This window comes from Zalophus californianus, chromosome 10 (assembly GCF_009762305.2).
Source record: "Zalophus californianus isolate mZalCal1 chromosome 10, mZalCal1.pri.v2, whole genome shotgun sequence".
In the NCBI taxonomy this organism is placed as follows: domain Eukaryota; kingdom Metazoa; phylum Chordata; class Mammalia; order Carnivora; family Otariidae; genus Zalophus; species Zalophus californianus.
In genome coordinates this window covers 27384504-27399868 of record NC_045604.1, presented here as the reverse complement: position 1 = coordinate 27399868, position 15365 = coordinate 27384504, and the positions used below count along the sequence as shown (strand labels likewise).

At 55.4% G+C, this 15365-nt stretch overlaps 1 protein-coding gene and 1 pseudogene across 4 annotated transcripts in view; one reads left to right on the top strand and one right to left on the bottom strand.

Annotated features, from left to right (window-relative positions):
* The window catches only part of ADORA1 (adenosine A1 receptor), a 34716-nt gene that overhangs the window by 16509 nt on the left and 2842 nt on the right, over positions 1 to 15365 (top strand). The gene's annotated exons all lie outside the window — the stretch shown is intronic.
* LOC113933817 lies at positions 4695 to 4845 on the bottom strand (annotated as a pseudogene).

Below are 15365 nucleotides of genomic sequence, written 5' to 3'. Positions count from 1 at the left end.
CTGCCGCACGCCTGGCAGGGGAGCCAAGTTTGCCTTTGGAGCTGATGTTGAAAGAGAAAGTGTCTTCCCTTTCGGGTGTCTACCACTTGCTGAAGCTGTCAACAGCTCCTGACTCCAGCACGCTCCCCGGGCAAGGGCATGCCGGCAGAATGGAGGCTGCACACCGCCAAGGCTCCCTGTGGAACATGAGGGGGGCAGTGTGCCTTGAGGTTGGTGGCGAAGGAACTGACAATGACTTACATGTTCAGCCTGGCGCAGGGCTTTCACTCCTCAGCGAGGGGCCAGCCCCGGGGGGCCACCTGCACAAGAGAGCGTGTCCGCTCCCACTGCTGGAGTCACTTAGGCGAGGAAGGGCCTTCTCTGGGCCCCATTCTTCCTGTTGGAACGTGGCCCGCACCTGAACTCAGTCTGTAGGCAAGACTTGGAGAAAAAAAGAATGTTCCAGCGAAACACCTGTGAGGAGTATCAAGAACAGGGGGCCTTCGCCCAAACCAGGGGAGGCTGGGGGAGACGTGATTTCCCCATCTGGCCAGTACAGAGGGAGGCTGGGGGCTTGGAACCAGGAGGCCAGATCTCGGCGTCTGGTCTGCCACTGGGACAAGCCACCTCCCCTCGCCCCATGGGACCTGCATCTCCATTGGTAGAGAGGACTCATGGCCCCCACCCGCTTCCCCGCCAGGCTGGCCACACTGCTCTTCTAGTCTGGCCTCTGCTACTTTCATATTCTGACCTTAGCCAAACTCTCTGAGCCTCAATTGTTACGAACAAAAATGGAAGTAATAGTATCTAGCGCATGAGACTGTCCATTGTTAGACATGAAAAGGAACGTGCAAACCCAGCGTCTCCCTGCAGGATCATGGGGCTCGTTCTTCCCCTTTCCTGCTGTTTGGTGGGAGGGAGGAAGATGGATGGATAATGGTGTGTGTGTGTGTGTGTGTCTGTGTCTGTGTGTGTGTGTGTGTGTGTGTGTGTGTGTGTGTGTGTGTGTATCTTCTGAATCTGGTGCGGTTGGGGTGGACAGCTGACACCATCCACCAGCGTGGCTTAAGGGGCTCCTCTACATGCATGCCGAGACCCTTGGGGAAGTGGCCGCGTGGCCGGGCTGGGAGGCGCCCGAATCCCTACATGCAGGTAATGGTGTGTCCCAGCGCTGTTCTGGATCCAGCACCTTGGGCACCTCCCTTCCTGCTCCAGGCTCCTCCCCAAGGCCAGGGGAGGAGCCTGGAGGGCCCCCAGGAAGGGGACATGAAGCCTGGGCGAGTGGGGGGAGTGCCGGCATGTCGAGTATCTCCTCAGTGTCCAGAGCAGCGCCGGGTGCCTTCTCTGGCAGCATATTTAATTTTCTGTAGTTCTGCAAGGCTGAGATCAGCATCATTTTACACATAAAGAAATAGGTGACCAGGGAGGTAAAGTCACTTGAAAATGGTTACCCAGCTCATAAATAGCCAAACTTAGAATGGAACTTGGTGCCTGCCAGATACCAAAGTGGATGCCATGGGTGGGATGCCCCACTCCCCGCTGCCACTGTCCTCGGGGATTTCCAGACTGGGGACCACAGCCCCGACTGTCCTCAGGGAGCTTCTAGGCTGAGATGGACACAGAACACAAGATTCTGCAGATAGTGAGGGAAATGAGCACAGACTGAGCTAAGATGGCTGAGGCTTCCGGGGCAGAGACTGCCCGTGGGCACAGGCCTGGCCTGCTGCCCGGTTTCCTCTAGGCCTCGCCTGCTTTCTCGCAAGCCCCAGGGCCTGCGTGTGCTCATTTGCACGGCTGCCTCAGTCACAAAGGCAGGGAAGCTAAATCCGGAGGTGTTGCCAGCATCACAGCAGCAGAAATGATCCCACGCGGTCCACGGAGGTGAGAGTGGTGGAGATGGGCTAGGGAGGCAGCCCAGTGGGCCCTGGGCTGGGTCCTGGGCTGGGCGCTGTGAGGGGCTCAGAAGGACCTTCTCTGCCGCCCACAGGTAGAGTGCATCCTGCAAAGAGCACTGGGCCAGAGTCAGAGGAGCCTGGGTTCAGTGTCAACACAGACGCTAACCGGCCGAGCTGCGGCCTTGGGCACTCACGGAACCTTCCTGGGCCTCAGTTTTCCGATCAGCGAAATGGCAACAATCCACTCTTTGTTTATGTGGCAAGCTGATGTTTGCGACAAGTTGGATCGCTGGCTGGGAAGCGCTTTGCGAGTGGTGCTGGGCTGTGTCGTTATCATGTTGCCGAGATGGGGAGCTTCTCTCCCCTCCTTCTCCTCCAGTGCTGGCTCCTGGCCTTTTCTCTCTGTGCACGGTGGAGCTAGCCATCCATCAAGAGAAACAGGTCACACAAGTGGATTTGCGACGGGCCTGGCAGGGGTCTGTGTTCCTCTTTCCTGTAGGATCTAAGACAATGCCTTTCCTGTCTCTGGGCTCCTCGGTCGGCCTCCTCCCCAAACAAGGACAAGGACGGTTACTTTTGTGCCACATATTGTGCTGAGGGCCACTGGGTCCTGCCCCTCACGCATATTCTAGTCTGATAAGTTCAGGCAATATGGGACACTAAGGACGGAGAGACGCTGGTCCCTGTCCTCACTCCCCTCACAGCCTCCTGGAAACATCAGTGTGTGAAACACAAAACACCGCCTTTGGAGGCGGCCAACCTGAGTTGCCATTCCAATTCCGGCCACCGGCCCTGTGACCTTGGGCAGATCACTCCGTCTCCTGGGACGACTGAGGAGGGACGGAAGGAGAGACCGTGTGCCAAATTCTGTGCCAGGTGGTGACAAAGGACACAGTGGGGGCTGGGCTGGGCAGATCTCAGCTCCATTTTACAGATGTGGAGATGCAGATTCTGCGGCATCTCTAATGCCTGTCACGTGCCTGGTAAGTGCTGTGTTGCCCAGAGCTTCTTGCTCCCTGGCCAACTGGCGTGACTCCATCAGAGAGGTGGGGACCAGCGTGGAGGTCAGGGGAGGGAGAGGTGTGGGTGGTCAGGCCCCTGCAAGATTTAAATGTTGGGGGCCCTGAAGGAGGACCTTCCAAACGGCCCGGATGGTTGGTGTTGGTAACATGGAAGCCACCTCGGCGGCCCCAGCTCCCCCCAACCCTGACCCCGGGCTGTGGTGCGTGTCCTGCCTGGTTCTTGCCTGGCTGAGTCTCCAAGGCCCATTACCGCCAGCTCTCTGCATTTTCTTTTCCCAGCTCTGAACACGGCACTTTGAAGTTTTCGTGAATGGTAGATGGAAAAAAAAAGGCTTTGATTTAATAAGCTTCCTCCTCCCCCACACACATCATAATGTGAGATTCCCCCATCCAGGGTCGTGACAGATGTGAATGATTTAGAGGGCTTTGCAGAAGTGGGAGTAACTGAAAATGAGTTTATTGATCAGCCCTCAGAGAAGCTGCCTCGCCAGAACCCTGCACTGGGACGCTGCCAACGGCTCAGGCCGCTCTGTTCTCCCGGGGCAAATGACAGGGGTGCCGGCCAGCTCCCTGCACGGCCAGAGAACATTCTCTTCCCCACCCCCACCCAGGGCTGGCCCTGAGGAGAAGGGCTGGTCTTGCCGCAGGAGGAAGTGTGGTTAGACTCTTGCTAGAACTACCTCATTAAGTGGCTTAAATGTACCAGGGCTGGGTGACGGAGGCAGGACCCGAGGATCCTGGAGATCCTCTGGAAGGTGCCTGATCTGTGTGCGCTGGGTGCAGACTCTTCTGCCTGCCGGAAGGGCTGGTGTGGAGAGGAGCGGGGAGCCTTGGGCAGACCTCTGACCCTCCCTCTGACTTACTTGATCCGCATTTAAAGTGATTATTGCTATCATCAGAGCGGTATCTACCGTGTTTGTAACTGTTCTCTATTCATTGGATTTGTTCCTTGTTCCTTCCTCCTGCCCCCTCTTTTTCTGCACTTCTGGTTTTAACTGAGCATCTTATATGGATGCGTTCTCCTTCCTCAAATATTATTGGGTGCCTACTGTGTGCCAGGTACTGTGGCAGCTGCTAGGAATACAACACTGAACCACACCTGCGTCCTGCTCTCGGGGTACTTGCAGTTTTACGCATGAGAGGAAAACAGAGCTCACCTTAAAGTTCGACGTGGGGAGGAGGAGGGCATCAGCCTCCAACTGTGACCCAGGAGATCCAACATCCTACCTCCCGCCGCCTGCTCTCCTGGGAGGGGAAAGCTAGGCCCTCCCTGCCTCCCCTCACCCCGGGCAAGCCTGCCACTGCATCAGACTCCCAGTGCCCCCCAGCTCATTTCCATGGCTGGGGCAGAATAGAGGGGGCACCAGAGCCGATGCAGGGGGGGCTGGAGGGGCGCAGGACCAGGGTTGCCGTGCACTGCTGTCTGGGCGGCTGCTGACCCGGAAGGACTGGAGCCTGGGCTGGGCCTGGCCTGGGACTCGGCCATGTGGGGCTGGGTGAATATGCATGCGTGCAGTGAGACCCGAGGCAAACAAGACAGCAGGAGACACCCGGGAGCAACTGCTGAAAAGTGCTGGAATTCTTACCACTGTTGTTAGTGCTTTTGGGCTCCAAACTCCACTGACCTGGATGTCAGTGGGGGAGAAGGGCCAGGACCTGGGAGAATAGGCAGCTTCTTCCAGGTCCGAAGAGCTAAGTACCACCTTGGGTCGTGAGGCAGCAGAAGGGACTGAAGTTAGACCCAAGGAGGATTTTCTGATAGACAAGGAGACGCTGTGGAGTGGCGGTCTGATGGTGGGAGTGGACTCTTTCAGAAAATTTCCAAGATGGAGAGCTCCCTCTGTCCTCTCTGTCCTCCCACATCCTGCCGTCTGTCACATCTCTTCTATTAGCAATAATCGCGCCTCAGATAAACCTCATTGACTACGATACTGCCGCTGTGCAAAGCTGTCACATCTTTTCTAGAAGAGAGCCTATAACTTTAGGCAGCCCCAAAGGCCCAGGCAGCAGAAACAGAAAAAGAACCCACGCCCCATGAGAACAGTTGCGTCGCCAGGGTGAGCATCCCTTTCTCCTAGGCCTGGGGAGGCCCAGAAGGGGCACTGCCCATGACTCCAGGCCTGGCACCTGTGCAGAAGGCCCGTCTCCTGGGTCCCAGCTGGGCTACCTACTTTGGGCTGCCCTGGAGTCTGCATGGGGTCTCCCTGCTGGGGGTTACATTACGGTCCCTTGACGGATATAGGCTTTCAGGCAGATGCTGAGTATCCCGTGGTTTCTGACAGGCCAGGAGATACTCAGGAGTGGGAAGGAGAAAGGGCATGGGCTCCCCGAGTCAGCCTGCCCGTGTCTCCAACCCCCACACTGGCCACTTCCCCCAAGAGAGCTTTGCTGGGCCCAGCCAGGAGTGTGCCTTCTCTAGGGCCCTGTGTGGGGTTTAGTGCTGGGCTGAGCGAGCTCCCACACCCCACCCCTTCCCCATCTCAGACGGATCAGGAACACAGGCTAATTCTGTACCAAGGTTGGGTTAGGTGGGAGAGCTAACTGCAAAATAAAAACGAAAGCCCTGTGACCAGGCTTCCAAAATGAAACAAGTCACTTTTTTTTTTTATCTGTGTCCTTGCAACCTGTTTTGTATCTCTTTCGGAGCTGACTGTATTTTCCGGTAGAATCAGGGATGTCCTCTGGGTGGCGAGGTGATAAGGCTGGGCACCAGTTGCTATCAGGTACCAGGGCCCGGATGAGTAAGCGCACCAGCCCCATGGTCACAGTGAGCCTGCCAAGCACATCTTCTCAAGCCCTTGTGCTGAGGACAGAACTGAGGCTCGAGGGATGGTGACTTGCTCAAGGCCACGAGCTGTTAACTGGTGGAGCTGTAGCGTGAAGGCCGATGTGACTCCACAGCACACTTCTGCCAGCCAGTCAGTCCCTTACTCACTCATCCCACCACCATATACTTCTTTCTCTTTCCATCCTAGGTTCCTGCCAGTCTTCCTCTCTGTGGGGCGCATAGCTAGAACATGAAACCTCAGGGGAGGGACTCCCTTCTGGGGACTTGTGGGTGCCTCAACCCCAGCCCCTGGGTCCCTCCTCCCCAAACTGGGAGAGGAGTTTGGTCCTCAGGGCTCCCCTCTCCTTTCTGTTAACGCCAAGCTCAGCTCTCCCTGTAGGATGATCATTCCAGAAGAGGGGAACACGACCTGTGGAGCTTGGGATACATCTGGTTTAGTCCCACATCATCTCCATGAGGACACGTCTGCTGCAAAGGGGAGGGGTCTCCCCCTGACCTGCTCACTCCCAGCAGAGCCCAGACCAGAACCTGGGTCTCTTGATCCACACCAGGTTGGAGGTGGTGCTCCACGGGCGAGCTCTCCCTCTTTGGGGGGTCCTGATGCTGCGGTGCGGGCAGGCACCCCTCAACGGGCAGCGCGGACCCCTCTGTTCTCTTGGGCCCAGGGAAGTGCGCACATTCCCAGGACCCTCCTGCACTGGCCCTGCCGACGGGCCAGCCAGACTGGAGGATCCCTGGCCACCTCTTGTAAGTGACCACTGTCTGCAGAGGCCACGGGGGCCTGTGGGAATGATCCAATCGGCTCCCCTTCGCCAGAGGCAGGCCTTTCCACCTCACTGGAAAAGGAATTTGGCCCCTTTCCCTCCATGGTCGTCACGGTGAGGCCTCACTGCACCAGCCACTCTCAGGTCATTAAATCCACACACGGACAGGACAGGTTTTTCCGTCCCACCCACCGGATGAGTCAGAAAGTCACCCATGGCAGGTGGGGCCATATGGCCTTGGTCTCTTTGCCACCCTGGCCTTCCTTACCTGAGAGCCGGAGAGAATCAAGTCTCAGGCAGGAAATGGCCAGGAAGGCTGGGTCCAGTTTCCCCAGTTTCCTGATCAGGTCAGACACCCTCCTCCTCAAGGACCACCCAGTCACTGGGATGTGGGGCTCCACCCGGCCTTGGGAGTCAGAGAGCTGCTTCCCATTGTGTGTGTGTGTGGGGGGGGTCGCATCTCAAAATCACGCACGGCATTGTTTCAGATGCAGTCCCTGGGTCTCCGTTGTCTGTACGGGGACATCCTGATTCACCCTCAATGGGGGGAAAGGCCTGGGGATGGCAGGCAGATATAGCTGAAAAACGTGCCTCCCTTAAATCTGAGATCCCGCTCCCTACATCCACCCCCCTGTCCTCCCAGGAGCCTCCTTTGGAGCTCTGAGCAAATCCAAAGGCCCCCTTGTAAGGATGAGAGAACACGCCAGAGAGCAGAGGGCTCCATCACAAGGCACGCAGGCCTGTGGCGGAGCGGGCGATGCTGGGCATCCGTGCAGCCTGTGAGTCTGGGGCGGGGGCGGGGGGTCCCGGGAGCTTTGGCCTTGTGGGCTTCAACACGTGCTGCTGTCTCGTCAGCCTGGCTGCCCGCTTTGGGCAGCGCTGTGCCCCCTTGTCGGACAGAACATTCCTTGAAGACAGGAGTTAGGTTTTTTCTGCTCACTGCCAGATCCAAGGAAGAGGCTCTGCATCTGGAGCAGGGAAGGTGGGGGAGGTTGTTGGTCCCGGAGTCACATATGTGCCCTTGATTGTCTTCCCACCAGGCTGTGGAGTTTTTTGTCCCCAGCAAGTGACCAGGAGTGATTTCCAAGGCCCATTTACACTAATGACCTAATCAATTTATTCAGCTCTTTTCTTTCAAGGAGCTCCGAGCATCTGTCCCTCTTCTCTGTAAGCCTTCAGGCTGGCCCTGGAGATGTCAGACCGGTTTCCCTTTTGGGGATGGGTGACACTGATATGGGTGGTAGCTGATGCCACAGGGTCTGAGGGGAGCAAGACTCGAGGCAGGGTGATTAGGACCCAGACATCCTGTGCCCCCCCCGCCCGGCCCCCGATCCAGACTCCCCTGGGCAGCATTACTCTTAAATGTTTGGCCCCTGGAGTGTGCCCAGCGCCTTTGATTGTATCTGGTTTCCTGTTCTCCTTGGGGAGGAAGAATTTCTCTGCAGGAAGTAGTTTAATAGTCTGAAAGCCTTACTTCCCTGGTTGGAGACCCAGGTTTCCAGTTGCAAGTGGTCCAGATCCTTGATAAAAAGGGAGGCAGGAGGGAGGGGACCCGAGCTCTGTAGCATTGCTCCTTCTCAGACACAGAGGAAAAGGGAAGGAGAGACGAAGGATTCGGTTCCTGACTCTCCAAACTGCCGGGGTGCAGAAACATGCTCCTCGCTCCCTGCTCCAGTCCTCGGCCCGGTGCTCTGGCCACGTGACTGGGGAACACGGCCAGCCAGCCCTGACGACCCTGCCCTGGCCTCAGCAGTCGACAGAACACTTCATCACCCTTATCTTCCAACAGAGACACATCTAGCCTTTTCCAGACCGACCATGTGGCTTCTCTCTCTATCTCTCCCTTCTGAGTCCATGCGGATTTGTTAAGAGTCTGGTCAGTTCTCTGCTGCCCCTGGCAGGGAGTTCTTCGTGATGACTACACTCGGTTCTTTCCACTCCGGCTTCACTCCTGAGCGGCTGGGGTCTAACCTGGAGCTCAGGGGTCACTGAGGTGCTTACGGCGGAGGGATTGGTTATGCAGGTGATGAAGCGTCTGAGACGTCAAGGGGACCATGAGGGAACCCAGAGCTCAGCAACAAGGGGAAGTCAGCCCTGGGCTGGGGGACAAAGAAGGAACTGGAAACGAGGTGGACCTGCGGGCTGGGAGGGGAAGCCCGCAAGGAGAGGTAACAGCTGCCCAAGGCACAGAGAGGGGGCTGGAAATATCCCGGCTTTCCTCTCCTCCCTCGGTGCCCCAGTGCCTGCTGTGGACCCCGCTGACACGGGAGCTCCGGAGATGCAGCCTGCAGGGCTCAGCCCCTGTTGAGACAGAGCAGGGCAGGGCGGGGAGGGAGGCTGAGGAGAGCCAGCTTCAGGCACAGCACGCTCCAGTCTTTTTTTTTAATTGTTATGTTAATCACCATACATTACATCATTAGTTCTTGATGTAGTGTTCCATCATTCATTGTTTGTGCATAACACCCAGTGCTCCACGTAGAACGTGCCCTCTTTAATACCCATCACCAGGCTAACCCATCCCCCCCACCCCCGCCCCTCTAGAACCCTCAGTTTGTTTCTCAGAGTCCATCGTCTCTCATGGTTCGTCTCCCCCTCCGATTTACTCCCCTTCATTCTTCCCCTCCTGCTATCTTCTTCTTTTTCTTTTTTCTTAAAATAGATTGCATTATTTGTTTCAGAGGTACAGATCTGTGATTCAACAGTCTTGCACAATTCACAGCGCTCACCATAGCACATACCCTCCCCAATGTCTATCACCCAGCCACCCCATCCCTCCCACCCCCGACCACTCCAGCAACACTCAGTTTGTTTCCTGAGATTAAGAATTCCTCATATCAGTGAGGTCATACATATGATACATGTCTTTCTCTGATTGACTTATTTCACTCAGCATAACACCCTCCAGTTCCATCCACGTCGTTGCAAATGGCAAGATCTCATTCCTTTTGATGGCTGCATAATATTCCCTTGTGTATATATACCACTTCTTCTTTATCCATTCATCTGTCGATGGACATCTTGGCTCTTTCCACAGTTTGGCTATTGTGGACATTGCCCAGCACACTCCAGTCTTGTTTGAGCCGTGACAGAGCGGCTGCTCTGAGCGCCTTCCTTTGGGTGGCAGTTCTCCGTCCACCAAAGAGAGTTCTGTGGGGCCTCACTGCCCTCCCCTTCTCTTTTCTCTGTCAAATGCTTCTTTCCTGCCTAGGCCTCAGGGTCTGTTCATCGCCTGATGACATTCTGCACTTTTCCTGTTCTTTGGAGGCTTTTGGTTCACGTTCTCAGAGTCAGCCTGAAAGTCAGTCCCCAGTGGTGTCGGGGAAAGAGCCCCTCTCTGAGGCTGTGGGCTGGGAGAGGCCACCCCTCGGTGCTCAGCCAGGGCCTCCGACTGGACGTGATCTTATCTGTGAAAGGGGCCTATTCATGAGGCACAGGACCAGCCAGGAGCCTGGGCACGCTCATGGCTCCCACTAGGACTTAGCTTGAGATGGAGACACGGCTTCTCCGGACCGCAGGCTGGAAGACTCCGGGGAAGCTGGGTCTGGCCAGGGGAGCTTCTGCTGATCCCGCAGTATGCGGCTGCAGCGCTGGGGCCTGGGCAGCTGTGGGTGTGTTGGGGGCTGGCTGGCACTGGCTCATACCTCCCCTAAGAGGCCCTCATCAGAGCGGCCTATGGTACAGCACCTAAGCGGGGCGCCAGTTGTTAGCCAGTTCGTCAGCGGGCTCCCCACAGCTCCCAGTGTGGCAGGGAGTCACCCAGGGCATGATTCTTCTCATCCAGGGCGCTGTGATTGCTTCCAGAGCGACGGCTATGCCTTTCTCCTCTGACTTTCTCTAACTGGGCAGCAACCACTTTCTCTAACTGGGCAGAACCATTTCTGGTTCTCAAGATGTACTCACGGGGTAGATCCTCAATCAATCACAAATGATTGAATAAATCATGTTTATTTATCATTGAATTTTATTTATCATATGGATAATAGATCATAAGTGATTGTATATATGGATGTATGGATTCACCTGCCCGATGTTATACGTATGTATTCATTTATTCAGCAGACAGTGATTGATCACTGTTCTAGGTACTGGGGTTGCAGTGGTGAACCTGTAAAACAAAGGCCCTGTCCTAAATGGACCTTATATTCTGCTGGATAAATCTATACATATATATGGAGAGAGAATGAGAGAGAGACAGGAAGTGGTCAGATCTGTCAAGAAAGTTAAACACGGCAAGAGGTACAGAGTGGTGGGGGCTGTTTTTGCCTTCTGGTCAGGGAAGCTTCTCTGAGGAGGTGACATCTGAGGTGGCATCTGAATGAGGGGAGATGAGCAGGAAGGGTGAAGGCCCCTGGGTGGACACAAACGAGGGTCCAGCAGTGTGGTGTGGACCTCACCAGCAAAGGGGGTGGGGTTGAGGCTAAGGGGAGGGGCCCCTTGAGGAGACAGGGATCCAGGAGACTCAGGAAATGGAATCTCTCTCTCTGCTCAGTGGCCAGGATCAAAACCTGGGCATCATCTTGATTCTTTCTGTCAGCTGGACAGCCAGACTCAACAGCAGATCCTGTTGGATCTGTTCCCAAGTGCACCTCAAGCCGTCCACTTCCCCCCGGCCGCTGCGCCAACTGGAGTACATCACCTCCTGTCTTGCCTGGATAGCTAAAATAGCCTCCCTGTGGTTGTCTTGCTTTCCCTGCTATAATACATTCTCCACAGGGTGGTCCGAGTTAGCTTTTTTAAAAACAGAAATTGGAGGATATTACTCCTCTGCTTGCAATGGCTTCCCTGCACTTAGAATGTACCCCAGAACCTTGACTGTGGCCCTCCCAGCCCTAGGTGGCTGTCCCTGACCACAGCTGGGACTGACCCTCCCTACCCTTGCCCTCACCGGCCTCACTAGCTGCTCTCTGTTCCTTAACCTCTAGCCTCAGCACCTTCACCTGCTGTATTTTCTGCGCGGAAGGCTCTGCCTGACCCCCCACCCCGATCTTTGCCTGGGTGGCTCTTGGTGATCATTTAGCGATCAGCTCAGCACATCCTTCCCAGAGAGGCCCCTCTGCCCACCAGCTACTCACTCTCTCGGGTGTCCTATTGATTTCACTCTCTGAAATGATCCGTTTATTTGTTTATACATCTATTTCCTGTTCCCCTGCCTCTAGAAGTTTACTTTCACGAGAGCCTGTTCTCCTCAATATTTCTGAACCCTACCTTTACCACTTGGTACCTGGCACCTAAAGGTGTTCATGGAATATCTGTTTAATGACTCAAAAGGAGGTACCTTGTTTGCTTCGTCACCCCAACACCCACCACTAAACAGCTAGGCAGCTCACAACAGACCAGCCTGAGGTCTATGAAGAGGCCCGACCTGGAGGGAGGTGGGGGGCTCCCAGGCAGGTCTAATGACATCCTCAGAACTGCTCAATCCAAGGAGCTCGCCATGGCTCCCTGCCACTCTGAGGCTCCACCCTCCAAGCCCCCTCCACCCCATCCCGTGGGAGTGCCAGGGCTGGGTCCAGCCAGGCTTTGGACTTGGAAAGATCTGAATCTTAGCAATTCTGTCTCTACGTCTTTCTCGGTAAGGGACCTTGGGCAGGTCTCATAATCTGAGTCTCAGTTACTGTAATTAGAAAATGAAAATAATAATCATAATAATACCTGACTCATGGGGCTATCTTTAGTCAGTGCCGGGTCTGCAAGAAGTATCAATAAATGTTAACTTATTAGCATTATTGTTGTCATTATTACTGATCAGTTAGCTGTTATTTTTCTTTTTGTTTAAAGATTTATTTATTTATTTGAGAGAGAGAGAAAGAGAGAGAGAGCGTGCACATGAGTGGGAGGGGAGGGGCAGAGGGAGAGGGAGAGACTCTCAAGCAGACTTACTGCCGAGTGTGGAGCCTGACCCAGGGCTTGATCTCACGACCCTGAGATCATGACCTGAGCCGAAACCAAGAGTCAGACGCTCAACCAACTGAGCCACCCAGATGCCCCAGTTAGCTGTTATTGTTCAATGCCCCTCCCCCGCCTTAGCCTTCAGAGCCTCCCTCTTCTATGTAGCAGCCCTGCCAGAGTGCAGGGGTGTGGCAGAGGTGTCTTCTGCCCTGCCCTGTTGGGTGCGGGATTGGTAGTCCCCCCGGCCCCACCTTGTCCACCTCTGAATCACACTTATTCTGGTGGCATCTGTGATGGGAGATACCTCCCCACTCAGCCAGCCCGGGAACCCCCTTCCACCTCTTTCCTGAAGCCCTCCCTCCCCCTCCCGCCGGTCCAGGTACACAGTATGCATGTTATCACCATCATCAGGAAGGCGCTGGCTGGTAGACTAACTCACACTTTGGAATTAGTACTGTCTTGGCTTTTAAAAATAACACACAGAGGGGCCAATTCTTAACCCAAATGAATGGCTCACCCATGGTGGGATTTTAAGCACCGTGAGGGAGACGCTGGAGGTGATGGGGCTGGTTCTGTAAGGAGCTGCCCGCCCTGCTTGCCTGTGGACAAGGCCCCACTGGTGTTTCAATGTGTCCATTCTGTTGCTCCCCCGCCTGTGTCTATGGGACACTGCACGCTCCTGAGGACAGCTGTCTTTCTGGCTAGTTCCCACCACAGCCCCGGGGGTGGGGTGAGGCCGCGGACCCCAACTTGGGAGGGACCTCCCAAGCTTTGGAGGCACATTCAACGACGCCCTACCCCATGTGCGCCCCAGGACTTGCAGCTTCTGCTTCTCTTTCCCACATGTGGGGAGAGGTGAGTTTCTCCCTGGCCCTGGGACGCAGTCCTTCCTGTGGGAGCCTGCCCCACCTCAGCCAAGGTCCTGGGTCCAGCCCTTTCCCACCATGGAGAAAATAGCAAGAAAAACAGATGAGAACTGATACCCTAAGCTGCAGGTCTACTGGGACCTGGCCCTGGAGGAGCCCCAGGAAAGCTTTAACCCTGGGCCTCCAGGCCGTCAAGAAGGGCGAGGGGAGGAGGGGGGTGGGCGCCTCCCTAGTGAGAAGCTGCTTCCTCCTTCTCTCGCACCTGGGTCAGTGTCGGGACCCACCTCTTCTCTCAGTGGTCATCATTGCTCAGATGTGGGTCCTGGGCAGCCTCCCCCCACCCCCAATCCCCAGGCTGCACGGCAGCACAAGGTCACCTTGTCCACCCCCCTATCTCTGGGCATACCCTCCTTGACCAGGGTCTAGATGTTCCCATTCTAAAGCTCTTAGGAAGGGGACATTTGCAATCTGCCAATCATCCCACATCTAAGTGACCCATAGTGAGCCTGGTGCCCCGGAGGAGAGCTGGTCTTAGAGTCTGGAGACCTGGGTAAGTTATTGGCCATTTCTGGGCCTGGGTTTCCTAATCTGTGAAATGGTAATCCCATTATGTCCTGCATCACAGGGTGGTTACGGGGATGACCTGAGACATGAATGTAAAGGGCTTTGTAAATGATAAACATGATATAAATCATACGTGCGATGGGCTGTGACCCGGGGCGGGTGGGCAGGGAAGGGCAGGTGCCTGGCCTCCATCCTTCCTCTTGCAGCTGCAGCCTGATTAGGTCCTGCTGAGGCTCACCCTGGAAACCTGCCCCCCACCCCAACCTCATGACAGCCATGGCAGTGTCCCTCAGCCTTCTGTCTTGGCAGAATGATCTCTGCCTCTTTGGTCTTGCTCTATAGATTCACCCAGAGCTTCTTTCACCATAGGATGTGTGGGGAGCCCTTTGAGATCATCACTAACAAGCCCTGAGCCAGATATGTGCAGAGCAGTTAGGTCCTGTTGGCTGAGCATCTAGAGATATGGGAGGTTTTCCAAGTATGAGTGTTACTAGGGGCTTGGAAGGGAGGAGCTTGGGCACAAGAATATTGGTGGGGTGTTTACAGACTATTTCACTTATGTTGTCTCATCTGGTCCTTAGTCTCTGAAGCGGGGTCCGCTGTCTCATTTTACTGAGAAAGAGTTGATCTAGTAGGTTGCAGATTGACTTCTAGTGTGTGCACCAGGCTGGCCCTCCTGCTGGGGATCCAAGAGGCGGGAATGGGCTTCAGTTGCAAGATAGCAAGGATTATGTGTAAGAAAACTTAGGGAGGCACCAGTGAACTGGGTGCCTTCAAGGTGCCTTGGTGCTTTGGGGACACAAGGGCCCTATGATCACAGAGTAGGGGAGGGGTCATCACACTGACGTGTTGGAATCATCTAGGTTCCTCCCTTTCCCATTGGAACGATGAGGAGATTGGAAAAGAGCTTCCATGATCCCTTCTAGTGCTTGCTTCCTTGATGGGATGGGGGGATCTGGTTTCTCCCCCCTGCCAAGTCATTCCCTTCCCCCTCCCCGTAAAGCCTTCCCGGATCAGTGGGCTGTGGTGCACAGAACGGGGTCCAGGGTGAGAGGCGCCGTAAGTAACGTCACTGTAAAGAAGAAAACCACCGATGCTGCAGCACACGACAGGAGAAACCAGAGTCGGAGGGAGGCCTCTGCTTTCATCCGCATGGGTCTCAGGAGCTGCTTACAGGCTCAGCGGGGCACTCCATCCATCTCAGAAGCCGCACTGGAAAATAAACTGGGCAAGCTGAGCCCACCTGTGCTGAGCTGGCTCTCCAGCACCGAGCTGGGTGGGCCCCAGCCCCTGGCACTCTCTCCGGGGCGGCATGTGGGCAGAGGACACGCTGGCTGCAGGCTGCACTGGTTTAAAGGGAAGTGGGGAGCTCCCAGGACATTGTGTTGTCGGCCTCTTCACCCAAAATGTGAGCCGCAGAGATCCTTTCTTACTGGCACAGAAAACACGCATGTTTGGCATTTGGCTGAGCAAATGCACCCCCGTGCATGCATACACGCAAGTGCCTCGCTTGTAGCAAATGCTCTGTGAACATGAGTTGTCTTTCCTGAGAATGATTCCCCCATTAGCTTGGGGGTGCAGAGCTGGTGCTTGAGCAC